We start from the raw sequence: 11241 nt of genomic DNA, 5'->3' as shown, positions 1-11241 counted from the left end.
CGATCTAATTCAGGGCCAGTGATATCCACAGGGAGTCGATTAAAGAAAATAAATACTAAAGGAAATCGCTGTGAGCAGGGCTCGATCCTGTATGGGTAAAAGCCATGAATTACCAATCCAAACCCTTCTCTACTCGGTTATTGCAGCGACACAATGGCGCTGTCTTAAAGGTGCAATGGCCGGTGCAAAATAACAGACCGTTGACCTGCTTGCTTTCCCTATTGTATCTACCAGCCGATGTGAAAATTAAATCATGAAATCATAGAATCTCACAGCACAGAAGGTAGCAATTCGGCCTGAAATGAAATGCATTACTTATTTGTAAAGAATGAACAGACTGAGGAGCTTTTCTCTAGAAATGACAAGGCAGGTACTGACATTACCATGATGAAAAGTTTTGATACGGTTGATGTAGAGACAATATTTTCTATTGTACGCGAGTACAGAATTAGTGGTCATAATAATAAGCCAGTAACCGATAAATTCAGTCGGCAATTCAAGAGCCACTTCATTAACAAAGGGTCGTAAGAATGTGGAAGTTTCTACCACGAGCAGGAGTTGAGGCAATAGCTCAGATGCATTTAAGAGAGATGTACCATAGAAAATGTCTGACAAATGAATAGAAGGATATGCTGAAGATGAAGTGAATTAGGGTCGGAGGGCACACGTGTCCAGAATTAACTGCTGCAAAACATGTTGGAGAAAATGCGCTCTTTACGTGCTGCAAGCTCTAAATGACGTCATATAAAATCGTTTTTAAACAACAACAAAAACTTCAATTTATATAGAGCTTTAATGTACTGAAACTTCCCAAAGCTCTTCACAGGAGTATAATGCAATAACAATTTGACGCCGAGACGCATTCAGAAGGATGAGGGGTGATCATATAAAAACAATTAAAATCATGGAAGTGATAGACACGATAGTGGCAGAGATGTTGTTTCCACTGGTCGTGGAGATGAGATTAGGGGGCACAGACTCAAAATACGGGGATTTGACCAATTAGGGAATTAAGGGATAAGTGGAGCGGGCAGGTAAGTGGAGCTGAGTCCACGGCCAGATCAGCCATGATCTTGTTCAATGGCGGAGCAGGTTCGAGGGGCTAAATGGCCTACTCCTGTTCTTAAATCTTCTGTTCTTATATTCTTATCGATAAGTAGAACTTAGTTCAGGTGACTAAAAGTTGGTCAAACAGATTATGGTTGACAATGATGAAGAATGCTGTGCACTGCTGGAAGGTATCAGTGAACTGATCAGGTAGGCAGAAGAGAGGTTAATGAAATTCAGCTCGGATAACTGTGAGATAATGTATTTGTGGCATTCTTATACAGCAAGCTAATAAACATTAAATGTTGGGACACTCATAAGTGTAGAGGTGCAAAGCACCTTGGAGTGCATGTCCACAGAATCCTTGATGGTAGCAGGTGAGGTAGATAAGGTGTTGAGAGGCAACATTGGATAGTTGCCTTTTTTGCTGAGCCGTAGAATATAAGATCGGGAAAGTTTTGCTTGAAACGAATAAAGCAATAGTTTCGCTGCAGCTAGAGTATCGCCTGCTGTTCTGGTCACCGCAGCTGGTCACCAGATCTGATGGCACTCATGAGGATACAGAGTTGATTTACGCAAGTGATGCCTGGAATTGCGAACTTAGCTATGAGGAAAGATTGCAAAAGCTGGTATTTATTCTTTGGAATAAAGGAGGCTGAGCGGGGGAACGTATTGAAGTGAATAAATGATGTGGCCTAGAGAGAGTGCATAGAATGGATCCATTTCCCTTAGCAGAGTGGTCAACAAACTGGGGGCATAGATTCAAAGTAATTGGTCGGAGGGTACACGGGATTTGAGCCGAAATGTTTTCACCGAGGGGCTGGTGAGGTTCTGTAACTCACTGCCAGAATGGGGTTTCGAGGCAGAAGTCCTTATCACTTTTTAAAAAGTCCTTGAAAATGCATTTGAAGTCCAGTAACCTAAAAGGCTACGGAGCAAGAGCTAGGCAGTGGGATTAGTCTGGATAGCTCGGATTTTATTCGCAATTTAGGATCGAGTGTTTCTTGGGCTGCACAGTTCATTTTGCAGCAAATCCATACTTCAGAGAAGGGAAGCTGCGGACCCTGCATTTCCTGTTAAACAAGTGGCTCCAATCCCATCCACTGTTCCTCTGGGATGTCTTAGCTCCTGAGTCTCTCACAGAGGAGCAGGAGCAAGCCATCGAGACTGCTACATCGGGACAGGACGAATCGAGTAACCACATGAACCAGTTGCAAATTACAAGAGGAAGCCATTCAGCTCCTTGAGCCTGTTATAGATGAATAGTGGAACATCATTCGGCCTCTCGTCCTACTGCATAGATGAGGAGGAGGCATGCAGGCACACTATCCTATTTAACAGAATGAGGAGGAGGCGATTCTGCCCCTTCGGACTTTTACCCAGGGAAAGGAGCAGGACATTAACAGCTCATGCCTGAGGCATAGGATAGGCAGAAGTTGATCAGTTTCTTGAACTTGTTCTACGAGAAGAGTAGCAGTCCATTTAGACCCTCGAAAATGCAAACATAGAAACATAGAAAATGCGAGCGAGTAGGCCATTCGGCCCTTCGAGTCTGCACCACCATTCGATATAATCATGGCTGATCCTGTATCTCAACACCATATTCGAGCTTTTTCCCCATAGCCTGATATGTCTTTCTTGTATAGAAATCTTTCTATCTCCCTCAAATGTATTCAGTGACTTGGCCTCCACAGACTTCTGTGGTATAGAATATCACAGGTTCATCAATTTCTCTGTGAAAAAAATCCACATTTCGTTCATACATTTCCTACCCCATATCCTGATTCTGTGACCCATTTAACTAGACATCCCAACCAGGGGAATCATTCTCCCCGCATCCAGTCTATACATCGCTGTGAGAATGTTAGACGATTCAATGAGATCCCCTCTCAATTATCTAAACTCCAGTGAATACAGTTGTACTCGATCCAATTTCTCCTCATCCGAAAGCCCTGCCTTCCCAGGAAACAGTCTGGTGAACCTTCGCTACACCCCCGCCATGACAAGTATATCTTTCTTGGGTAAGGAGACCAGAACTGCACGCAATACTCCAGGTGTAGTCTCAGTAAGGCTAATTTAATTGTAGTAAGACAACTTTGCTGCTGTATTTTGGATCTGTCTTCACGGAGGAAGACACAAATAACTTTCCATAAATACGAGGGGACCAAGCGTCTAATGAGAAACAGGAACTGATGGAAATCCTTATTAGGTGGGAAATTCTGTTCGGGAAATTGATGTGATTCAAGCGCGGATAAATCCCCGGGGCCTGATAGTCAACATCCCAGAGTACAAAAAGAAGTGCCGTTAAAAATAATGAATGCATTGGTGATCATTATCCAAAAATCTATCAACTCTGGATCAGTTCCTATGGACTGGGAGGTAGTTAATGTAACACCACATTTAAAAAAAGAATGGAGAGAGAAAACGGGAAAATATCGATCATTTAGCCTTACATCAGTAATGGGGAAAATTGGGAATCAATTATTAAAATGAAATAGCAACGCATTTGGAAAACAGTGACAGAAGCATCCAAGTCAGCATGGATTTATGAAAAGGAAATCATACTTGACTAACATTCTGGAATTTATTAAGGATGTAACAATAGACTGGACAAGAAATAACCTGTGGATGTGGTGTGTTTTGGCTTTCAAAATGCTTTTGACAAGGTCCCACACAAGATATTGGTGTGCAAAATTAAAGCTAATGCTATTGGGAATAATGTACTGACGATAAAGAGAACTAGTTGGCAGACAGGAAGCAGAGAGTCTGGATAAACGGGTCCTTTTTAGAATGGCAGGCAGTGACTAGTGGGATGCCACAGAGCTTAGTGGTGTGCCCCCAGCGATTTACAATATACATCAATGATTTAGATGAAGGACTTGAGTGTAATATCTCCGACTTTGCCGATGTCACGAAGCTGGGTGGCGGTGTGAACTGTGAGTAGGACGCGAAGCGGCTGCAGGTTGGCTTGGAAAGGTTTGGTGAGTTTGCAAATGCATGGCTGACGCAGTATAATATTTATGTCTGTGAGGTTATCCACTTGGGTGCAAAAACACGAAGGCAGATTTTTTTCTTAATGGCGGCAGATTAGAAAAAGGGGAGGTGAAACGAGACCTGGGTGTCATGGTATTCCAGTCATTGAAAGTTGGCATGCAGGTGCAGCAGGCGGTGAAGAAACCAAATGGTATGTTGGCCTTAATCGCTAGGGGATTAGTGTATAGGAGCAGGGAGGCCTTACTGCATTTGTATAAGGCCTTTGTGAGGGCTCACCTCGGATATTGTGTAGAGTTTTGGTCTCATAATCTGAGGAAACACGTTCTTGCTGTTGAGGGATTGCAGTGAAGGTTCAACAGACTGATTCCCGGGATGGCAGGACTGATATAAAGAGAGATTGAATCGACTAGGCATGTATTCACTGGAGTTGAGAAGAATGAAAGGGTATCTCATAGAGCCTTTTACAATTCTGACATGTAAAATGTTTCCCCTGAGTCTGGATTTCCCGATGTTGGGGAAGTCCAGAATCAGAGGACACATTCTAAGGATAATTGGTAAGACATTTAGGATTGAGATGAGGAGAAACTTCTTCACTCAGAGAGTTGTTGATCTGTGGAATTACCTATGGAAAAGAGTCGTTGATGCCAGTTCATTGGATATATTCAAGAGGGAATTAGATATGGCCCTTCTGGCTAAAGGGATCAAGGGGTGGCGATAAAGCAGGAAAGGGGTACTGATTTGAATGATCAACCATGAACTAAATGAATGGTGGTGCAAGCTCGAAGGGCCGATTGGCCTAATCCTGCAACTATGTTCTATGTTTCTATAATTCTATGTTTCTATCTACTCAAATCCTCAAATGGTAACATACCATTTGCCTTCTTAACTGCTTGCTGCACCTGGATGTTTGCTTTCACTGACTGGTGTACAAGGATACCCAGGTCCCTCTGTACTTCGACATGTCCCAAGCCATAACCATTTAAATAATATTCTGTCCTTATGTTTTTCCAGCCAAAGTGGATAGCTTCACTCTTATCCACGTTCTACTGCATCTGCCATGTGTTTGCCCACTAACTCAACCTATCTAAGTCGCCTTGCAGCGTCTTTGCTTCCTCCTCACAAATCACACTAGTTTTGCTTCCTGAGCAAATTTTGAAATTTTACAATTGGTTACATCATCAAAATCATTTTTACGTATTGTGAATAGCTGGGTCCCAAGCACTGATCCCTGTGGTGCCCCATAAGTCACTGCAGGCCACTGCACTCTTCCTTATTAGCCCATGTATTTCTCAATGAACATTTAATTTCGCCCTTAGAATGTTTTGCAACAATATTCCCAGAACCAAGTTTAGGCAGACGCCATCTGCCCCTTTATAATATTTATGCAAATGTACAACAGTAGAAGTCTTTCAGTCCTCCGGCACTACACCTGTGGCCAGAGAGGAATGTAAAATGAATGCTAGTCCCTCTGTAATTACCTCTTTTGCCTCAGTTAGCAGTCTGGGATACAATTTACCCGGGCCTGGGGAGATATCCCATTCAATGCTGCTCCCTTCCTAATATTTCCAATCTCACGATAGATATTTCATTTAATATTTCATGCTCCTCCTCCCTGAATGAAATGTCTGCATCGCCACTCCCTTTTCTGAAAACAGATGTAATTTAGTCAAGAAGAACTATATCTACGTCTTCGAAATTCACATAAAATTTACCTTCACAATCTCTAATAGGCCCGACACTTCCTTTAGTTAAGTCTTGCATTAATGTACATATACAACATGTTCTGGGTTTCATTGATTTTACATACAAACAATGTTTCCTACTCCATCTTTGCTTTCCAAATTTCCCTTTTTAATTTTACCACCGCACTTTCTGTACTCCGCTCGGGTTTCTGTAGAATTGAGCCCTCGGTGCTGTCATAAGCCTTCCTTTTTTGGCTTTATACTACTCTGTATGCCACCTTAAATCCTGGGGCTCTAGATTTGTTATTTCCACTTTTTTTCTTTAAGGAAACATATTTGCTCTGCACCATCAAGTTCTCCTCATGAAAAGCCTCCCACTGCTATGACACTGATTTACCTTCAACAGTTGTTTCCAGTCTAATTTGACGAAATCATATCTCAGCTCAGTGAAACTGGTTGCCCCCCAAATGAAACCTTTTATTCCTGGTCTATCTTTGTCCTTTCTCGCAACATGCACAATATCTAACTGAATTATAATAATTCGCAGCAAAATGTCGTCACATTGATACTCCTACCACCTGCCCAGCTTCATTCCTTAAATTTTAGTCCAGAACCACGTACTTCTTTGTTGGGCTTGCTACATACTGGATAAAAACACATTCTCCTGAATACATTTTAGAAACTATTCACCATCAATACCTGTCACATTAATTATATCCCAATTAATATTTGGGCAGTTGGAATCGCGTTGCTGTCACAGATTCGTTTTGCACATAATGGAACCTAATTCTTCCGAGTCAGTATATTCAATTTGACTCATCACAATAAATAACATCTTGTTTTGAGTTTTTGATGATTAGTTGCCCAGTTTCAAAAGTAGGTTTGCTGATACTCTCAAAATAAGGGGCCGCCCATTTCAAACTGAGAGGAGGAGAAATGTATTCTCTCAGATCATTATAAATGTATGGAGTTATGTGCACCATTCAGCTGTGGAGACTGGGTCATTGAATATATTTAACAGATTTTTGAGCGATAATCGATTAAAGGGTTATGGGGAGCGAGCAGAGAATTGGAGGTGAGTCCAAGATCAGATCAGCCATGATCTTATTGAATGTCGGAGTCGGCTCGAGTGACCATATGCCCTACTCCTGCTCATCTTCCTTATGTTCTTTTGTTCACCTTTAGTTCATGTTCGAAGAAAACACTGGAAATCTTTCCACATTAACCCATAGATTGGAGCTGGGATAAGTGCAGCGAGAGATAGAGGCAGCATCGGGACACATGGCAGAATCGACAAGAGAGGTGGTTAGATACAAAACGGCCTCAGAGTCCAAAAGGCAATAACAGGAAGCTGATTGATAGCATTCAGTGGCGGGAAGTCGATCGTGGTATATTTTGCCCCATGGCTTAGCTGGTCAAAGCGCATTCCAAATAAAGGGGAAATCTTCGTTTAATTCCCTGCGGCCACCAGACTTTTTTTTTCATAACGCACAATGGACGAATTTCTTCCCGTGTGAAAGGGGAACAATCCTTTTAAATGTAACTGAGGCCACACTCGCTCCTTTTCTGGGTTAACGCTCTCTTCACTGCAGGGTGTGGGTCAAATCCCACCACTGCCATAGATTGTGTCAGGGCTGAGTTTGGCCTCATGAAAAAAAAACATGTTTTTTCAAAGTACTGCTGTGTGTGACTTTGCTGTGATCAGAGCCGATTTTGGAGCAGCTGATTTGGGCCGCCGTGATCGTATAGTGGTTAGTACACTGCGTTGTGGCCGCAGCAACCTCGGTTCGAATCCGAGTCATGGCACAGTTTACCTTTTATCTGCTGATGGATCATAGCAAAACATCAAACATTATTACATGAAATAAATATCATTTTGTTGGCAGTAGAAACATGTTTACTCATTCAAACGCGCCTCGTGCCTCAGCTTTTTCTGCCTTCCTGAAACAATAGCCCTTTGCTTAAAATTCTCTCCAAACAATTGTGGTGGCAGCAGCACGGGCTGCGTGGGCTAATGGAAAAGCCGCCTGACTTCGATGCAAACGAAGACTTATCTTGGTCGTTTAATTTACCGGGTGAAACAGTTTTTTTCAATGTTCTGAATCTGATTCAAAACCGATCATTTCTGGCGCCATTCACCTAAAGTAACGTAACGCCTTCTAATGACAGAGGCTGATTGTACACTTTCAACATTGTTGCAACTGGGTGCACAAGCGGTGATTTCAGTTTATCGCAAGGGAATTTCTGTTTGGATTCAAAAAGCAGAATGATTGGTTACATTGTTCCAGGAAAACGAGGTAGCGGCGTTCTTGAGGCAAGGAACATTCTAATCAATTGTGTGCTATATGCGCAGATTCAAATATAATCATCGTTGAACATTTCATGCCTCTGCTTGTTTTTTCAATCACTGTAAACTTCATGTCCAAATTCAGCTTTTGCTCTAAGTATGCTACACTCAGCTCATTTCACGTCAAAAATTATTAATGTGTACATTAAAGGGAAACATTTGGAGGATTACGATGAGTGGGACTAATTCGATAGCATTCACAGGGAAACAGCACAGGCAAGGTGGAAGGAAAAGCTTTCTACTTCAATTTCAGAAAATGAGTTTTCAATGCGTAATGAGTTGCATTGCTTTATATCGGAGACTCTGTGGTCCAGCGATTTCATTCTCGCTTTGGGATTTTCAGGGTTGAACTGGAACAGATCCCGGATGAAAATCCCGCACTGTCGTGGCTGTGGTTTAGTCAAAAATTACCTTCTCACAATCGATCGGCATTGCAGAAAAGATTAATGTTACATTAAAAGTGAGTGAATTTGGCCTTCTTTCCCACATCTTCCGATACAGAGAGCTTCACAGGAGCAACTTTATAACCAACCAATTGAGTAAACATGTATGCACTATACAACATTCCGAACTCAAATGTAAATTGAAAAAATAGGATTCCAACCAGTGCTCCCGTTCTCTCGGACAACAGATGCTGCTAATGGTTCTGCTGTTCCCACGAACACTTCCTCTGGACCATCATTTGTTTTTTACCGCCCTATTACCACCCATTTTAGCGAGTCACGGAATGGGAGAATATTGACAAGGTAACTCTCTCCCATTACAGTAATGTAATGATTGGCCATTGGCTTAGTATTTTGGAAATATAAGGTGAATTATATATTACGGAGTGTATTCACCAGAGAAATCCCCTCCATATGAAAATGAATCAATATCAGGTCTTGAGCTGTGTATATTAGAAAGTGACAGGGTACTGAGTGTTCAGCGATTGTATTCGTAGAATGAAACCATCCCATGTTGCAAAATATGCGGTGTATATTGGAACGTCAGTGGGAAGTAAGTATCGGGGAGAGCATATGGAGTTATGGAGGATAAATCCCTGCAATTGCAGTAATGTATCAGAATTAGGTATTGGTTATGTATATTGGAAATATAATAATAACATAAGAAATAGGAGCAGGAGTCGGCCATAAGGCCTCTCGACCCGTATGGACTCAGGTCCATTTCTCTGCCAGCTCACCATAAGTCCTTATGCCCTTATCGGTTATGAAACTGTCTATCTCTGATTTACATTTATTCAATGACCCAGCTTCCAATGTTCTCTGAGGCAGCAAATGCCACAGCTTTACAGCAATCTAAGAGAAGTAATTCATCCTCGTCCCAGTTTTAAATGGGCGGCCACTTATTCTAAGATTATGTCCTCTCGTTCTAGTCTCCACTATCAGTGGAAATAGCGCCTCTGCATCCACTTTGTCAAGATCCATCATAATCTTATAAGTTTCGGTAAGATCACCTCTGAATCTTCTGAATTCCAATGAGTAGAGGACAAACGCACTCAAACTTTCCTCGTAACAATCAGCGGAATGAACCTAGTGAATCTTCTCTGAACTGCATCAAAAGCAAGTATATCCTTTTGTAAATTTAGAAACCAAAACTGTAAGCAGGGTTCCAGGTGTTGCCTCACCAATACTCTGTATTACTGTAACAAGACTTCACTGCTTTTATACTCCATCCCCATTTCAATGAAGGCCAAGATTCCCTTGTCCTTCTTTATCACTTGCTGCTACCTGCGTACTAAACTTTTGTATTTCATGCACCAGGATCCCCAGGTCCCGCTCTACTGCAGCACTTTAAAATTATTCTCCATTTAAATATAACTGGTTCATTAATTTTATTTCTGCCAACGTGCAAATCTCACACGTTCCAACATTTTACTCCATCTTGCAACTATTTCCCAATCACTTAGTCTGTCTATATGCTTTTGCAGGTTTTTTATGTCGTCCTCATGCATTGCTTTCCACAAATTTTTGTATCGTCACCAAATTTGGCTACGTTACTCTCGGTCGCTTCATCCAAGTCGTTAATATAGATTGTAAATAGTTTGGTCCAAGCACTAATCCCTGCGGCACCCCAAAAGTTACTGATTGCCAACCCGAGAATTAACCATTTATACCGGCACTCTGTTTTCTGTTCATTATCCAACCCAGTATCCATGCAAATATATTAACCCCAGCCTTGTAAACGTTTATCTTGTGCATTCACCTTTTATGAGGAACCTTGTGAAAAGCCTTCTGTTATCCAACTACACCACATCCACTGGTTCCCCTTTCACCATCCTGCACGTTACTTCTTCAAAGAATTACGTTGTCAAACATTACTTCCCTTTCAAAAACATGCTGACTCTGCCTGACCGAATTATGCCTTTCCAAATGTTCTGCTATTGCTTCTTTAATAATGGACTGCAACATCTTTCCAAAATCAGATGTTAGGCTAACTGGTTAGTTTTTTGCTGCATTTTCTCTGCCTCCGTTTTTATACAGTGGCGTTACATTTGCCATTTTCCAATCTGGTGGGACATAAACCGAATCCACGGAATGTTGGTAAATTACAACCAATGCATCCACTATATGTGTCACTACTTCTCTTAAGGCACTAGGATGCACGGCATCATGTCTATGGGATCTATCCGACTTTAATCCCAATATCTTACTGAGTACCAATTTTTAGTGATTGTGATTTTGTGTTAAAATACTCCCCACCCCCACCTCTATAGCCCTTGACTATCCACTGCTGTTATATTTGTAGTGTCCTCTACCGTAAAGAATGGAACAAATATTTGTTCAGCGTTTCTGCCATCTCCATATTCCCCATTACTAATTACCCGGCCTCATCCTCTAACGGACCAAAATTTACTTTAGCCTCTCTTTTCTTTTTATATACCTGTGGAAACTATTGCTATCTGTTGCTATATTTCGTGCTAGTTTTCTTTCATAATCTATCTTCCCTTTCTTAATCCTTTTTTTGTCATTCTTTGCTGGCTTTTAAAAGCTTCCCAATCTTCTGGACACCCACTAATTTTGGCCACTTTGTTAGCCCTTGTCTTTAACTGGATACCTTCCCTTATTTCTTTAGTTATCCACAGGCAGCTATATTTTCTTTTACACCTTTTTCCTCCTCAATTGAATATATTTTTCTTCAGAGTTATGAAATATCTCCTTAAATATATGCCAC

General features: G+C 41.5%; 1 non-coding gene across 1 annotated transcript; it reads left to right on the top strand.

Moving 5' to 3' along the window:
• The first annotated feature begins 7457 nt into the window (after positions 1-7457).
• trnah-gug (transfer RNA histidin (anticodon GUG)) lies at positions 7458-7529 on the top strand. The gene has a single exon. It is a non-coding gene; the product is annotated as a tRNA-His (tRNA).
• Positions 7530-11241: the final 3712 nt, after the last annotated feature.

This window comes from Pristiophorus japonicus, unplaced genomic scaffold (genome assembly GCF_044704955.1).
Source record: "Pristiophorus japonicus isolate sPriJap1 unplaced genomic scaffold, sPriJap1.hap1 HAP1_SCAFFOLD_29, whole genome shotgun sequence".
NCBI lineage: Eukaryota > Metazoa > Chordata > Chondrichthyes > Pristiophoridae > Pristiophorus > Pristiophorus japonicus.
Note: the sequence above shows the minus strand (reverse complement) of the source record. Positions and strands in the feature narration are given on the sequence as shown.